The sequence below is a fragment of the Sinocyclocheilus rhinocerous genome, unplaced genomic scaffold (genome assembly GCF_001515625.1).
Source record: "Sinocyclocheilus rhinocerous isolate Xijiao unplaced genomic scaffold, SAMN03320098_v1.1 scaffold256, whole genome shotgun sequence".
NCBI lineage: Eukaryota > Metazoa > Chordata > Actinopteri > Cypriniformes > Cyprinidae > Sinocyclocheilus > Sinocyclocheilus rhinocerous.
The window spans coordinates 651,792-667,103 of NW_015632036.1; positions in this window are offsets into that span (position 1 = coordinate 651,792).

Genomic DNA, 15,312 nt, shown 5'->3' on the forward strand with positions numbered 1-15,312 from the left:
GGAGAGCTTCCGATCCCGATCCGGGACCCATCTGCCGGCCGTTCCCGAGTCAAGTAAGCCGGCCTTTTCCTCAGGCAAGCCCGCCGGACGTTAATGTGACAAACCCGCCAGACATTAATGTGGCAAGCCCGCCAGACGTTAATGTGGCAAGCCCGCCGGACTATAATATGGCAAGCCCTCCAAGCATTCATGTGACCCCAGAATCCGCTCTAGAAAGCTTTCCTTCGTCTACAGATCCCCAGCCAAGCCCAGGGAGGGCTCCTGATCCCCAGCCAACCCCAGGGAGGGCTCCAGCCCCAGAGCTCGCTCCAGTATCGGCTCCAGCCCCAGAGCTCGCTCCAGTGTCGGCTCCAGCCCCAGAGCTCGCTCCAGTGTCGGCTCCAGCCCCAGAGCTCGCTCCAGTGTCGGCTCCATCCCCAGAGCTCGCTCCCGTGTGGGCTCCGGTTCCCGAGTTTAGCCCACGGAGGGCTCCTGTTCCCGAGTTCTCCGCCATGGCTCCCTGATCCGCCCTGGAGGCTCTCCTTGTCTCCGTCCTGCACCAGCCTCCAGGGCGTCCGCCCCCCCTCCCTGATGGTACTGTTACGGCGCAGGACGCGCCGTCCGGGAGGGGGGGCGATCTGTCACGTGTATGTTCCTGTTTTCCTTATTTGGTCTTTCCTGTTCTTGTCCTCGTTGTGTGAATGCATTTCCAGCTGTGTTTAATTAGTTCATTTGCTCCCAGGTGTGTCCCATTGGTGTCTGTGCATTTATAGTGAGTCCCGTTCTGAGTTTCTTGGTCCGGAATTGTTTATGTCCCCTCCTTGTGCTACGTGTGATTCCCTGAAGAAGAATATTAAACTCCTTTGTTTTGTTCTCCTCGCTCCGTGCTCCTCACAGTAGCGGCCCGTGACACTGAGGTTATGTGATAGGGTTTAGTGAAAAACAAATCAGTTTTAATTTTTATTTAATGAAACCTGACCTTTGAACTGCTGCGCAGGACTGCACGTTCACTCCACCTCCCCCTAGAAAGCACACAATGTGCCTGGGAGAATTTTTCTAATATATCTACGAAGTTTGTAAGACACATCTCTCTTCTAATTCCTCAAGGTGAAACCAATAATTCCACTCAGTAGGCTTTATATTTTACAAAGGCCACAGCCACATAAAAAATCTAGAAATATGGAAAATGCCACATGCTCGTTATTTAGCCAACAAATCAGCCAGTGATCGTATCCTCATGTTCAACTACAGCTAGAAGGATTCAAAAATGAAAACAAAACACTACATTTTAAAGGGTAAAGTTATATGTATTTGTTTTACTAGCTTCATTAGCAATAAATCAATTAATGAAAAAATATTCTGTATGGTATATTCACATGAGCACGACTTAGGTCATTGCCTAGCATTAAATTCACAAGAGATCAGATGCACAATAGCATGCAGGTGGAATGGGGTTAAAGGTGCTGTATGTAAGTTTTTGACTCTACTAAAGCATAAAAATAACTTGATATGTTTGCAGATATTTAAGAAACATGCTAAGTTAACATACTTGTTTATCTGAAAAACAATACTACAGTCAGTTATTCTCCTTTGAAAATGTGCGTTCCGGGCCGGAATGTCGGTCTCTGTTTTGGTTTGTGAAACCCGCCCACTGCCAGTTTACCCAATTGTATTACGTCACACCGGGTTGCCAGTTGGCAGAAAACACAGCGTATTTCATTCCATTCATCGTCAAGTGCGCTCGTTCCTTTTGGTTTCATCAATCTGGGGTGAAAAAAACCCTCTCCAATATTTTGAATTTGGACTGCAATACCTAGTTCAACCACTCTGTGTCAATCCTAAATACAGCACCTTTAAGTTCATCGCATTACACAAAATAGAGCCATTGTCCAAACATTGTGCCATAAAAGAAGACAGTCACAGGTATCAATGTCCCTCTTGAGTGATCCAACACATGTTCTCATGACAAAAGTCACTTTTATCCATGCACAGCACTAATGTATAACCTGGCAAGTTTTGTGACTCCAGTTTTGCGCATATTGGAATGTGAAATAAGATTTGAGAACTACAGTGATTATCGGTACATTCCTCACACAAAGCCATTGTATGTTTTTCAGAAGTCTTGGACTATAGCACACGAGTTGTATGAGTGACTTTTATTGTGCTTTTTATTAAATTGATGTGACTGTACACTAACCTGCCTCTCTCCTGTTTATATACAAATGTAGTGAAGTGGTATAATGTATGTAACAGCGCCCACTTGTCTGTTCAATATGCATGTACTGGCACTATAAACTAATGTGCTGAGTGATCACATTAATTTATGTAATTCATAAAGTAATGCAACTAAAAATATCTTCATATTGGTGAAAAGTACCCCACTAAGTGCCTAACAGGCCAACCAGACTGAGAGGCTATGGTTCATCCACGCATATTGCTTTGGAAGTGTTGGATTACAAATTTATAAAATGTTATATCTAGGTTCCAATGTAATAGTATATAAACTGAAAAACTAAGGTGAAGTACATTGTATTTAGCATTTAAGGTAAATGACATCAGACAAATGATTATCTTAAGCAAAGTGTAGCAAGAGGTTCCTGTCTGTTCCTGTTCTCTTATTGTTAGTCAAATGAACCAGATTACTGAGACTATCACCTTTTGTTTGTAATGGCTCTTGGTGCCTCTGCCCCAGTCTTTGAGTAGTTATGCTGATTGGATTAGGACTGTCAGACTGATTGGATTAGCACCTATGCATTTGAATGACGCTATTATGCTGATGAGATCAAGGCTGGGAAAATGCCGGTGTCGGGCTGATTCCTGTACTTCATTTGCATGCTTTGTTTAAGGTCGTCACCCAGGTGCTTTGTCTCCATTTCTAAGCACTGCCCCCTAAATGTATATAAACTACAATGTATCACTGCCTTAGTTAGACTTGGATGACTGCAGCGACGCACAGTGAGTCCTCAATAAAAAGTGACTTCTGTATGAAAGATATCCCAACGTCTCCTGGTCTCTGCTTCAACGAGGAAAAAGTTTCCTACAGAAGTTTCTTCTTTGTGTCATTCAAACATGTGATAATATTCAAAGATGGACAAGATGCCCTGTCTGTGCACAAAATGGTTTAAATGAGGCTCTGGAATTAGTGCTGTGAGCAATGAGCAATGTGTGAAAAAAATTAGCGATAAAATCAGTTAGCTTTCTTGCTTTGCAGGCTATAGCTGGCACTGAAGAGTCAGAAGCTGGAGTCGGAGTCATCACTACAGCAGACAGGTCAGCTCCTGTCTCAATATTTTATGGTGAAGCACGGTGGTCATGAAATGATTTTACAGAGACAAAGATGAAGGTCAGCATAGAGCTCTCATACTATCTTAATTCATGGATGGTCATTAAGGGGGTTTGAAATACTCTGGAAATTGTTAGAGATCATTTTCACTGACCAACACTGAAACAGAAGTTTGCAGATTTGTCAGTGCTGTGAAATAGGTGAATGAAAACACTTCTAGAAACTGTGCCACTGCATATCAACATTAATGTGTTCTTGTGGTTTAAGGACAAGATGATTTAAACATTATAAACCCATATTTTCTGGACATTCAAACCACATCAGAAATATACCTGCTTTAAAAAACTCAAAGGGGTAATTCATTTTCCACTTCAAACAAATGTATATATAATACATCAAATATTATATGGTGACATTTATGTGAAGTGGTTCAAACCAGCTTACTTTAAGTGATTTAAAATTCTGATTCATTTACATAGTCGTATGAAAATCAGAAGGGGGGATTGCGCACAACCGTGTTCTGAGATCCTATTTTACCTCCAATTCATGCTAATGAGCCATTGTTCTCCTTGCCTGACGTTGTCCAAAACGTTTCTTCTATAAACGCAAAGGCACAAAGGCTATTTATAGTAAGGACTGCTATTCATGGTGACTATGTAACCAAGCATGTTTCTAAGGTTTTCCTAAACTTAAATAACTAATAAACAAAAAGGAGAAATGTGTGTTCACTGAATCCCTGGAGGTGTGAAAAGTACCCCCGGCAGGAATGAACATATTTCTACCACAAGCCCTGAAGGAACAAACACACATCACAATCATTCATAGGGCAAAGTCACTATAGGAATTGCATCCTAATTTGGTCTATTACAGTTGTTTACATATGCCTGGCGCCTCTCTTCTGATTTCAGCTTCACATTGATTTGCTGCCAAAATGGGGATTGCAATACGTGACTCGGAATCAGAGAGAAATGTCACAGGCAGTCATTTAATCTTTCACCCTTCTTTCATTCTTAATCAGTGAGAGTGACAGAGCCTCCAACAGAGGAAGGTGAGATTTCAGCAATAACAGATCAACCTTGTGCATCCTGTGTGTTTTATTTTCGTTTATCAGTAAACAGCACGGTTGGTTTTTATTTAATAATAAAAATGCCTTTTTGTTTTGGCCCCCACTTTATTTTCGTTGTATATGCTACCTCTGGGCTCCATTTTTAGAAAACACGGGGTGTCGTTTCATTTTTATGCCGACGACACGCAAATCTATTTACCTTTTAGGAAGAATGACCCATTGGCGATGACTGCTCTTTCATCTTGCTTATTATTATTTTTGTCAATAATTTGAGTAAAATCATCAGCAACTCAAAATCAATAGAGCTTGGAAATATTATATTGGTCAGATGCTTCCTAGGCACGGTGAAAATTATTTTTTGATTACATAACTTTTAAGACAGGCCACACAACTTCCCAGCATTCCTGGTGAAAAAAGCTGTTACATACAGTACATCAGAAAAAACATCTGAAGAGAGTCAAGTACCTGACCTGAGCTGGCCTTGTACAATCATACTACGGTCTTGATTCCTATGGACCGCATTTACTGGGTGCTGTGCTTCTTCAATGACAAGACGACGCTCAGCTGAAGCCTGAAATCAGAGATTCACACAAATAGAAAATGCACAAGGCAGTGAGAATGACTGTTTGTAATTTTGAGAAGTAGACCTATCACAAGCTTCATCATAATCTTCTTCACCATGGTTTTGAGGTGTTTCTCTAGTTTCTATGTATAAAATTGTTCTTCCTCTCTATACCTTTCTTTGATAAAGCGTCATTAATGGTGTGCTTCTCCTCTGTAAACTGACGCAGCATTAGTTCACTGAAGTTCTTGTTTGCCAATGGTATCGAGAGTCTTTCAAGAGCACTGATTTCTCAACGAGGTGATCTGAATGAGCCCGACTGATGACGAACACGGAGATGTGTGTGAATTTCCCTAAAGAGGTGGCCATACTCCATTAGAATAAGAATGGCTCGGCTGGCTGATTGCAGAGTATGTGTGAATGCATGTGTGGAGATATAAGGTCCTGCTCATCAAAAATTGTCACTTCCTTTTAATTTTTTTTTTTAGATTGTATTGCATTTCTGCTGCTTCACAGGCCATGCATTGTAATTCTACACCTGTCAGCCACAAAACTCAACTACTTTCAAAATGGATTAAATACATATACTATAAATCCATTGAGCAGTGCCCTCATGTTTGCTTTACCTTTCAAACTGGAGAGTTCAAACCAATGGTCAAATCAACCATGTTCATCAACCCAGAAAATCGACCTCATGCAACACGATTCATCTTTGATTAATACTTGTTCAATGCCCTCAATTATACTGCATGACATAACAGATATTTTCTGAGAAAAGTAAAAACTAGAAACATAGAGACAGTCATGTCAGATTATTTAAAATTCTTCACGTCCAACATTCTCATTTGAGTCCTATTCTTTGAATTCTTTCAGGCAGTAAGTTTGAATTAGTCATAAATGTAGACAGTGGCAAAATCGTGAGTTTCTGCATATTTCAGGTAAAAGGAAATTACACAACATTCATGCTGGGGTTAACAACCCACCATTCCTTTATGAAAAAAGTGCTAAATATTCACACATGTAAAAAGGACACATATGTAAAAATGTCTAGCAGAAAACATTTTACACAAATCTTTGGGAAAACAAAAACTATTAGTAAAAAAAAAATGTTTGTGGCAAAAAAGTGCAAATCCTGTGTTTGTACCCATGATTCACCTAAAACATGAAAACAATATTTTTGACAGTCTTTTTCACACAAGTATGATGAAAAAAATGCATGCCATAAATATCAGACAGGCTCTTTTTACCAATGAAAACGCATTATGTGATTTAACGAGTTTCATGGTGGATAGAGATAACAAATCAGTAAATGTGAGTAACATGCACTGCTATAAGCAACTGTCTCTCAGGCTAATCAAAAACGCGTGTAAAAATTTGAAAAATTTAAAAAGACTCCAGTCTGCCTGCAATATCACTGATACAGAATTTGCTCAAACCAACTTTCCCTTTTACATCACTGTAAAGCAGAGTTTTGGCAGATTCACCACAACACTGTTCCACTCTGCCTGTGTGTTTATTGGCACAGGATCCATTTCATCCAACTCAGGCTCTAGCTGATCCTTGCCTATCCTTAGTTGGCCCAATACCACCCCCAGATGAACCTCACCAGATGGGATGAAGTCCACCATCCACCTGATCTCCCATCTGATCCTCATTAGTTTCCTGCTCCTCCAGAGTGTATAACCCTTACATCTTACAAGTTCAAAAGTGTACCTTATATGAAAAATGTATGTTTTAACATAATCATATCCACCACGGTCCACATTTGGGTCCACAACTGCACAGGAAACAAACAAAATAGGAGATGACATCATTTCCAGTAAAAAGGGAGGCACAGCAAAATAGAATACTTCAGTTTAATAAACAAGACGTTAATATTGAGCAACTTACATTACCCTTTTGCTAGTTACTTTGTCTGTTTTCGCACTGTCAATGAACAGTCATTCCAAATGAAGCCTTAGCAGATTTCACAATTGCACGTCAGCGAGAAACACAGTAGCCTAGTGGTATTTTGTTTCTGAATCAATCAGTGTTTTGAACGAATCGGTTGAGTGAATGGCTCAATGACTCACAGTCACTTTTTTTTTCTTGAACGAATCAATGTTTTTGAACAAATCAATTGAATGAATGATTCAATAATTTCCCCATGAGACTTGTTTCCTTCCTGAATGTTTGAATCCCTGTTTTGAACAAATCAGATCAGTGAATGATTCCGTGGCTCACTGACTCGTCACCACCTACTGGTGTATCAGTGAACCCTGCTGTATGAAACTATAGCCTAAATTAAAATATTACACAAAAACAACCCTATAAGGACAATGAGAATATTACAAATATAGATCCGTCTATAATTATATCAGAATAGACTGTTTAAATCAATGAAATAGATACAGCTCTGAATGAAGCCAAACGAAGGCTGATGCCCATTTTTTTGTTTTAGCAACAGTCTGAGTGATAAAACTACTGATGCAGCCTGCAGCAAAAGAGATGTGATTTGTGTAATATGCTAGAAATTGAAAAGTCAATTGGAATTGGGACAAGTCTGTACCATGATAGGATTAGAGTTAGTTATGCAACTGATAGGCAGTGTCTCAAGGATCAGCTCATATCAGAGCTGAAAGAATGCTTAACTGTTGGTTTTCAGTGATTATAAAGGATAGCATCTGACTGACAACTATTACTGAGAATTAATGATGGTGTGAATTAGACTGATGCAATGCAAAGATCACAGCAGTTCATTCAGTTGTAAGACCCAACACACATTCAACTATTCTTAGCTCTGAGAGAACACATATTTTATTTAAGCCCCTAATGATTAGGCTCTGCCTCTGACTGTACCCATAGCCTTGTTAAACCACCTCTAATGCCACAGTCTGTCCAGGCCTTTTTTTTATATAACAAGACCAGGTGGCCAGTCTAACATGATTTATCCTCTTTTGAATCCTTCATCTTGTTTCACAGGGGGCTCTTTGTGGCCCAAATCAGTGTTCTGATTAAACTGCAGCACTTTAAGTCACTGGTACCTTCAGCTGAATAGAAACTAAAAGAGTTAAATGGAGCTTGATACATGAGTAAAGAAGCGTCCTATCCAAAAGATACTTACAGAGGTCTAATATTCACATAAATGGACAAAAATTAACCATTTCACCATTTTACTTATTATATTCTCAGCTGCCTAGCTCTCTCTCTCACTCTCTCTCTCTTCTCAGAATTCTCAAAGGAGAAAATGCAGCTGTCTGCCCTTTTGTTCCCTCATTCAGATGCTTTGTGAGAGGGATGTAATCCCCAGATCTTAGTGACTGAAATATGTGAGATAAGCATGTTCACATGCTGCTGTCCATCTCAAGCATGTCTGAACCTGCTGGGGTTTTTTTTTTTTTTTTTTTTTTTTGGAAAGCACAATTTTTTGGCACCATCTCTGTCTTTTACAACAATTATGTACAAACAAGCTCTCTCACCCTAACCTGCTTGTTTCATCGTCCAGCTGTTGCTGCTCATTGTGTTTCAGCGCCCCATCTGTCACAATATACACTTCATTCATAATTCTGAACACACTTGCATGCACTCCTCTGACAGAAGGTCATCATGAGATGAGATTAAATTCTAATATAAATTGTCAAATTTGAATCTTGAATTATGATACCCAAACATCTTGGTTTGATTGTTCAGTTTGAAGTAGTGAAAATGATATTCATTTTAACAACTTTGTAAGGTCCACGCACTTGGCCCAAGGAAGGTATCCAGTGGTGGCTGAAGGTTTTTTGCGTGTTCGGTCTTTTTAGAGCGCAAAGTTATTCAATTTTAAATTAAATTCTAATCTGACTCCATTTTAGTATGACCTCGAATTTAGGTTGAAAGGCAAATTGGTTGTTTGTCTGTCTCTAATTATTACTATTATTCTGACATTTGGTTATTCTAGTTAACTCTTTACTTTATATTTACTCGTTCATTAGGAATCTATGTCGCTCAGGGTGCCACACGTCGGCCGCTCTACGTGGGTCCCACGATCACAAAATCGCCAGCTGATCATTAGCCAGAGGTTATGATTAATACTATTTAATAGGTCGCCCATGCTTACCATTCTTTAAATAGTAGTTCTGTTTAGCCCCCTACAGTTACCCATGTAAAACTTAATTAATGCTCAAAACAATAATCAGCGGTTATGCTAGTATTATTTGTCTAGCCCCCGATAGTTATATAACTACGTACAACTTAACTGCATTAACCCAGGTCCCAGACCTGGGTGGTTTACACCTCAATTGGAACAGAAGGTAATTTACATGGAAGACCCTGGGAAAGGGCACTCCCATTACGGTAAACAAAATATCTCTTAACTCTTAAGATCTTAAGACCATTGTACCAGTTACACTGAGACATTTCAAATGATACCAGATATGACTGTTAGTTCACTTGCATTGGCATTTTCATGTAATCATTTTGAGCAGACTGAGTAGAAGGAAGCATGGGTGAAGGGATTTAAAATGAAACAAATGGACAGAAGGGAAGGAAGTCTCCTGCACCTCCACTCTGTGGGGTGTCTCGAAGATGCCCGTGTATGTTTGTATTGTTTGTTTCTCAGGAGATCAAAGTATCTGAGTTTCTTTAATCCTTACAACTTCAAAATGTTGCTGTTGGGTTTTTAATGTGTATGTATAGTTCAGCGACATGCAGTGGCATTCTGAAATGTTTTTCTTAAAGCTTTATTTTAATTTCTCATGTAAATTAATGTAAACTACTTATACTTTCACAAAAAAACAAAAACAAAACAATACAATTCTAATTTCTATTTTTACATTTTCAATGAATGTTTTATTTATTAAAATTAAGTATATGTATATCTCATCACTTTTTGCATTTTTACATTTATTGCAAAATAATAACTATTAGAATACAGTAAAAAAGTGACTTATTTGTGAACTGATGTTCAGCAGCTCATACTATAGTAAACACTGCGTAAGTGAACAAAGGACAAATATCACAAAGCTACCAAAGTGACTTCAATCATGTGAATATGATGGAAGAAAAAAACACATGAGAGGAGACATGTCTCCCATGTCCTTCGATTTTACTTTAAATGGAATAGGAAATATCATTTAGCTCCTTGAGGTATTTTTACTGGTCATACTGAGCCATACATTTGTACTGAAATGTATAACTGATTTACCATAATGTGAAATTCTGAGGCTGTGGCAAAGGAGCAAGGTGTTGAGTAGGTCTGTTGATATCAATATAGGTGCAAGTCACACAGTCATATTGGGGCTGCCCAAGGTGAGTAAGATGAATTAATTGGACATGGTGAGATGAGATGTCTGGCATTTTGTCCTTTGAGATCATGTGGATGAGTTTATTAGTGAGATGCAGCTAAAGATAAAGGAGTAAACACAACTATATGCCCTTCAGAGGGAACAATCTGTGTGTTTGTGCTGAAGTGTTTTATAGCAATTTTCTAGGCTTATTCCCGTGTGTTTTGTAGTCGTGCCTCAATTCTCTTGCCTGATAGGTGTGTATTTTAGAATTCAGAAGAACTGTTATTGCTTTTAAATATTCTGCATAGTGTATACTGTGTTTCATATTACACTATAAGGTCCCTGAGTAATAAACATATTTGAACATAAGCTTATTAACAAACAAAGTAAACAAGGCTATGCCTCCCAAATTAAAAAAATTCAGCACAGTGTGTTTAATATGTGGTATACTGTAATAGAGTTTGTGTGTACAAGAGAAATGGAGGTTGAGGTTTGTACAGTCTGTTTTTGTATGTGGCATGTAGAGGAGAGTTGGGTAAGCTGTGTCACTTTTTATTAAAGTGGCTCTTGCACCTGTGATGACATTTCTGCAAAATTATATTACGTTTCCTCTTGCACATTTCGCTATACTTTCAATGTGAAATCCTATGAGTGGCGCTAAAAGCATGTTCAGTTTTATCATTTTTAGTTTTAACCATTTTAATTTGGTTATTATTTTATGTATCACAGCAGTTCGGAAATGAAATGTCTTCTGAGTGGCACTAAAAAGTTCATGCTTAATCATGTTAAAAAATTACTAAAGTATTTTTAGAGGAAAGGTGGTATCAAGTCTTATAAATAAGTCTCAATGCATTCACACTCATAACACAAGCACACATACATTAAAGGGATATTTGACCCCAAAATGAAAATTTGCTGAAAATGTGCTCACCGTCAGGCCATATAGATGAGTTTATTTCTTCATCTGAACAGATTTGGAGAAATTTAGCATTACATTACTTGGTTCCCAATGGATCGTCTGCAATGAATGGATGTTGCCAGAATGAGAGTTCAAACAGCTGATAAAAACATCGCAATAATCCACAAGTAATCCATACAACTCCAATCTAGCAATTAATGTCTTGTCACGCTAAAAACTGCATGTTTGTACACTGTAAAATCTATTTAGTCAGGCTTACTTAAAAAAAAGCAGGCAAACCGATTGCCTTAAAAAACCAAGTAAAGTGAAATGGGAATAGTATGTTGTACTGACAAATGCTTAGTTAGTATAGTTCACTTACACGAGAGTTCTAGTAACTAAAAAAGAACTGTAGGGAGTACTTGCTAATTTACTTTAGGTTTACTCTTGACTTAGTCTAGCTACTCAGAATTACTAACTGCCAGAGTGCATTGTGGCATGAATAAAGTATGCAATTGCTTTGTTTTACTGTTGTTTTTTTAATTTGTCAATTTTATTTGCTGTCTTGTGTCAGTAGAAGCACAACAAAAAGAGCAAATAAAATGATTATTGTTACAATTAATAAAATAAATCAAATTTAATTGTTACCATTGTTGTGTTTGGTGTGCTGAATGTTGAAGTCTGTGCTTGACTGTGTGTTTACCATGCGAGCATGGTCGATTGCAAGATATTGCCATAAATATTAAAGGATTATATTAACCCTAATAAAAGCATCACAAGGTGTTTATGAAAAAATAAAACAATGGTAAAAGATCATTAATCAACATGAAAAATATGTTAACTAGCACTAATCACTATAATGATGAAATCAAACAAAAACATTTTTTAGGAAAATCAACATCAATATATGAAGTCAACTTATGTGATGTTCTCTCAAAATTTTCAGTTGTATTGACAATTCAACATTCAAGATGACTTTATGAAACAAGTGAATGCAATTAGAGAAAGAGAACTGCAGAAGTTGAGGAAATGAGTGAAAAGTCTATTAAGAATTGCCCCGCCTCAAAAACTCTTCTTCTTCTGTTGTTTTGTTGCACATTAGCAACATATTAGTGCACTGCTGCCTCTCACTGGGGTATTAATGTCATTGGTTCCTTTGTGGCTACTTAAATATTTTAAAGGGGTCATATGATGCGATTTCAATTTTCCTTTCTCTTTGGAGTGTTACAAGCTCTTGGTGCATAAAGAAGATCTGTAAAGTTGCAAAGACTAAAGTCTCAAATCCAAACAAATCCATCAAGTTGTTTTTAACTTCAAACCATTGCTTCCAGCTAAAATACAAGTCCACTGTCCTTAATTTTGCTTTCTCCAGTGAATAAGTTGTCTCGTCTGAAATCTGAGAAATATGCACAAATCAAGCACTGTTTACAAGTGTTCTAAACAAATATATTGGTGTATTCTGAGCGTATAATAGGAGATGGACTTTTTTACTCTAAGAAGAGTTATTATATTATTGACTGATATTTTGGCCAGAAGCAACGGTTTAAAGTTAAAATGCCTTAATGATGCATTTGTTTCTTACAAACACGCAGCTTTTCACTTCATAAGACATTAATTGATGGACTGGAGTCATGTGGATTACTGTGATTATATAATAAAACTAATATAGTATGTTAAAGGGCTCATATGATGCGATTTCATTTTTTCCTTTCTCTTTGGAGTGTTACAAGCTGATTGTGCATAGATAAGATCCCTGAAGTTGCAAAGACTAAAGTCTCAAAACCTCGTTCTGACGTTACCCATTCACTACAGAGGATCCACTGGTGAGCAAGTGATGGAATGTTAAATTTCTCCAAATCTGATGGTGAATAAATTCTAAGCAAATTTTAATTTTTGGGTGCACTATTTCTTTAATTAATTAGGCCTACATTACACTCTTTAAGAATGAGAACACAGTGAGCTAAAGTTAATTTATAAACATTTAATTTCAATTTTTTTTCAGTTTTTATGTTCAGGCATTCTTAATCCTGTAGATGACAAACTAAGGTCTGCTTCAGAATTTTCATATTATGAAACAGTTCAGCATGAGCCCCTCCAGTAAGTGGTTGGATCATTTACCGAATCTATGTCAACTTTGAAAAATCCCCATGTCTTGGCACCTTTGCCTTCTTACTGAGCTGTACATCAAATCTTTCCTCTCATTAATTTAAACTCTTTCCACCAGACTTCCGATCTGCTGGTGAAGTGGTCAGATTTTTCATGTCTGAGTCATCTCAAGTAGGCAATTAAGTCAGGGAGCAGTTAGCAATATCCTCCTGCTAGTCATGAGTGTCCAGCTTTAGGCCAGCTTCACCCCTGGAATGAGCTTCATATCTGCTCTTTACACGCCCACCTAAGGGCATTGGCAGCAGGAACAGCAAGGTGCTGAGCCTCTAGCACACTAGCAGCAGTGTTCCTACACCTCATTGCTACAGATATGCAAATGCTGAAAAGGCCATGTTAGCTATTTCCTGTAAAAATGCAAATGTAAGCCTGTTTCATCGAATGATTTAAAAATATAAATAAATAAATGTAAATATAGCAAGAGTATACAGATCCCTATAATAATAATACTGTGCAGGGAACCTTCAGAATTGTAGCAAGATGGAAAACAAGTCAATGTATTTTATTTGTCACATACAGCGCATTGAAACATCACAGTTTCCCAATCTAGATTAAATTGTACTCATACAGGCGTTTCTGCAAGAAAAACAAAATATATGTAGGTGGAAACAAAACATCTTGGATCTCCTCCCGAGTGAAAACTACCGGATGGAAATTCAGCAGGTTGTTTATGCCCTTTGGAAGATTGCTGTTATTTTACTGAAAGGAACAATGGGTGTTTTCACCATTCCTCTATTATTTCAACTGAATCATTTGAGCTGTTTTATAAGCAGTATTTGCATATGAGTGTAAGAACTGCAGATGATTTAGGTGCACAGAATTATCTTTGAGGATGATGAAATATGATACTGATATCATTAAAGACTTCACTGCGCATATGTGCAACAGCAGATTATACTGAAGTGCACATGAATAAAATATATGAGGGAAAAATGTGTGAAAGTAAAGAAAGACCCTTTATTGTGAAGGGGCAACACACCATCTGAGAACACAAAAAGCTCAAATGCTAAAGTCTATCTCTCTTTCTTTTTGTCTCTCACACAGATACACAAAAACTCACACAGCAACTGAATCGCCAAACTCTGAGCGTGTCCACAAAAAACAACTAAAGGCAGCAATTCACACATACAAATACATGAATGGAAAAATGGCGAGGAAGCGTTTTTTATTTTACTGGTATCTATGACAACCTCTTGTTGTGAATGCTCACAGAACATAAAGCATATGTGTGTGCGAATCAGTATTTGTGTCTTTGGGAGAGTGCTGGACGGTAAAAGAAGCTGATTTAAATTCATGCATCCGAGGAAAGTGTTTGATGTCCTTGATTGTATAGCAATTACTGGTCTTGAGAGAAAGTGGAGAATAAGGGAGCCACTTAGTGTGTGTGTACATGTAAGTGAGAGAGAGGGAGAATGAGAAAGACCTCCGGACTAATACTGAGGTCATATCAATCATACCTGTTAGGAGATACAGTCTCTATTTCCTTGAAATAAACAAGAAACAACATAAGCACCCATTTGATGGAGAGAAGTGGACGTATATTAATCTCAAGAGATACTTGTAGCCTGATGTGGAAAGTTAAGTCCCAGTCAACTACATTCAAATTTCACGCAGTGACTCTAAACCATCAACATTTGTGTGTGTGTGTGTCACATATCAAATTCCTTGTGCCTTTCAGCTCAAAGCTAAAGAATATTCTGGGGCCAATATAATAGACAGCTCTTATGCCATAATGTTGATTACCATAACAATTTATTGTAACGGGGTGAAGAATCACACAACAAGTAATCTCAATCAATACCCCGGAGGGGGGATTTATTGGGGTGTTGGGTGTAGGGAAGAAGGTCCAGGTAGGTGCTCCGGTGCCGCGAGTGCTCTCTTCCGTCTTCCCAGTGCAGAGGGTCGATGACGCACCTGGAGCGCTAGGAACCATCGGGTCACCCTGGCATTGGTATCCTTGGCGCGGGCCATCCACTGAAGGGGTGCGTGGTCCGTGACCAGGGTGAACTTCCGGCCCATGAGGTAGTAGCGCAGCTCCAGGACTGCCCACTTGACGACCTGGGCCTCTTTCTCCACCGCGGCGTAGTTCCTCTCGGCCGGGATCAGCTTCCTGCT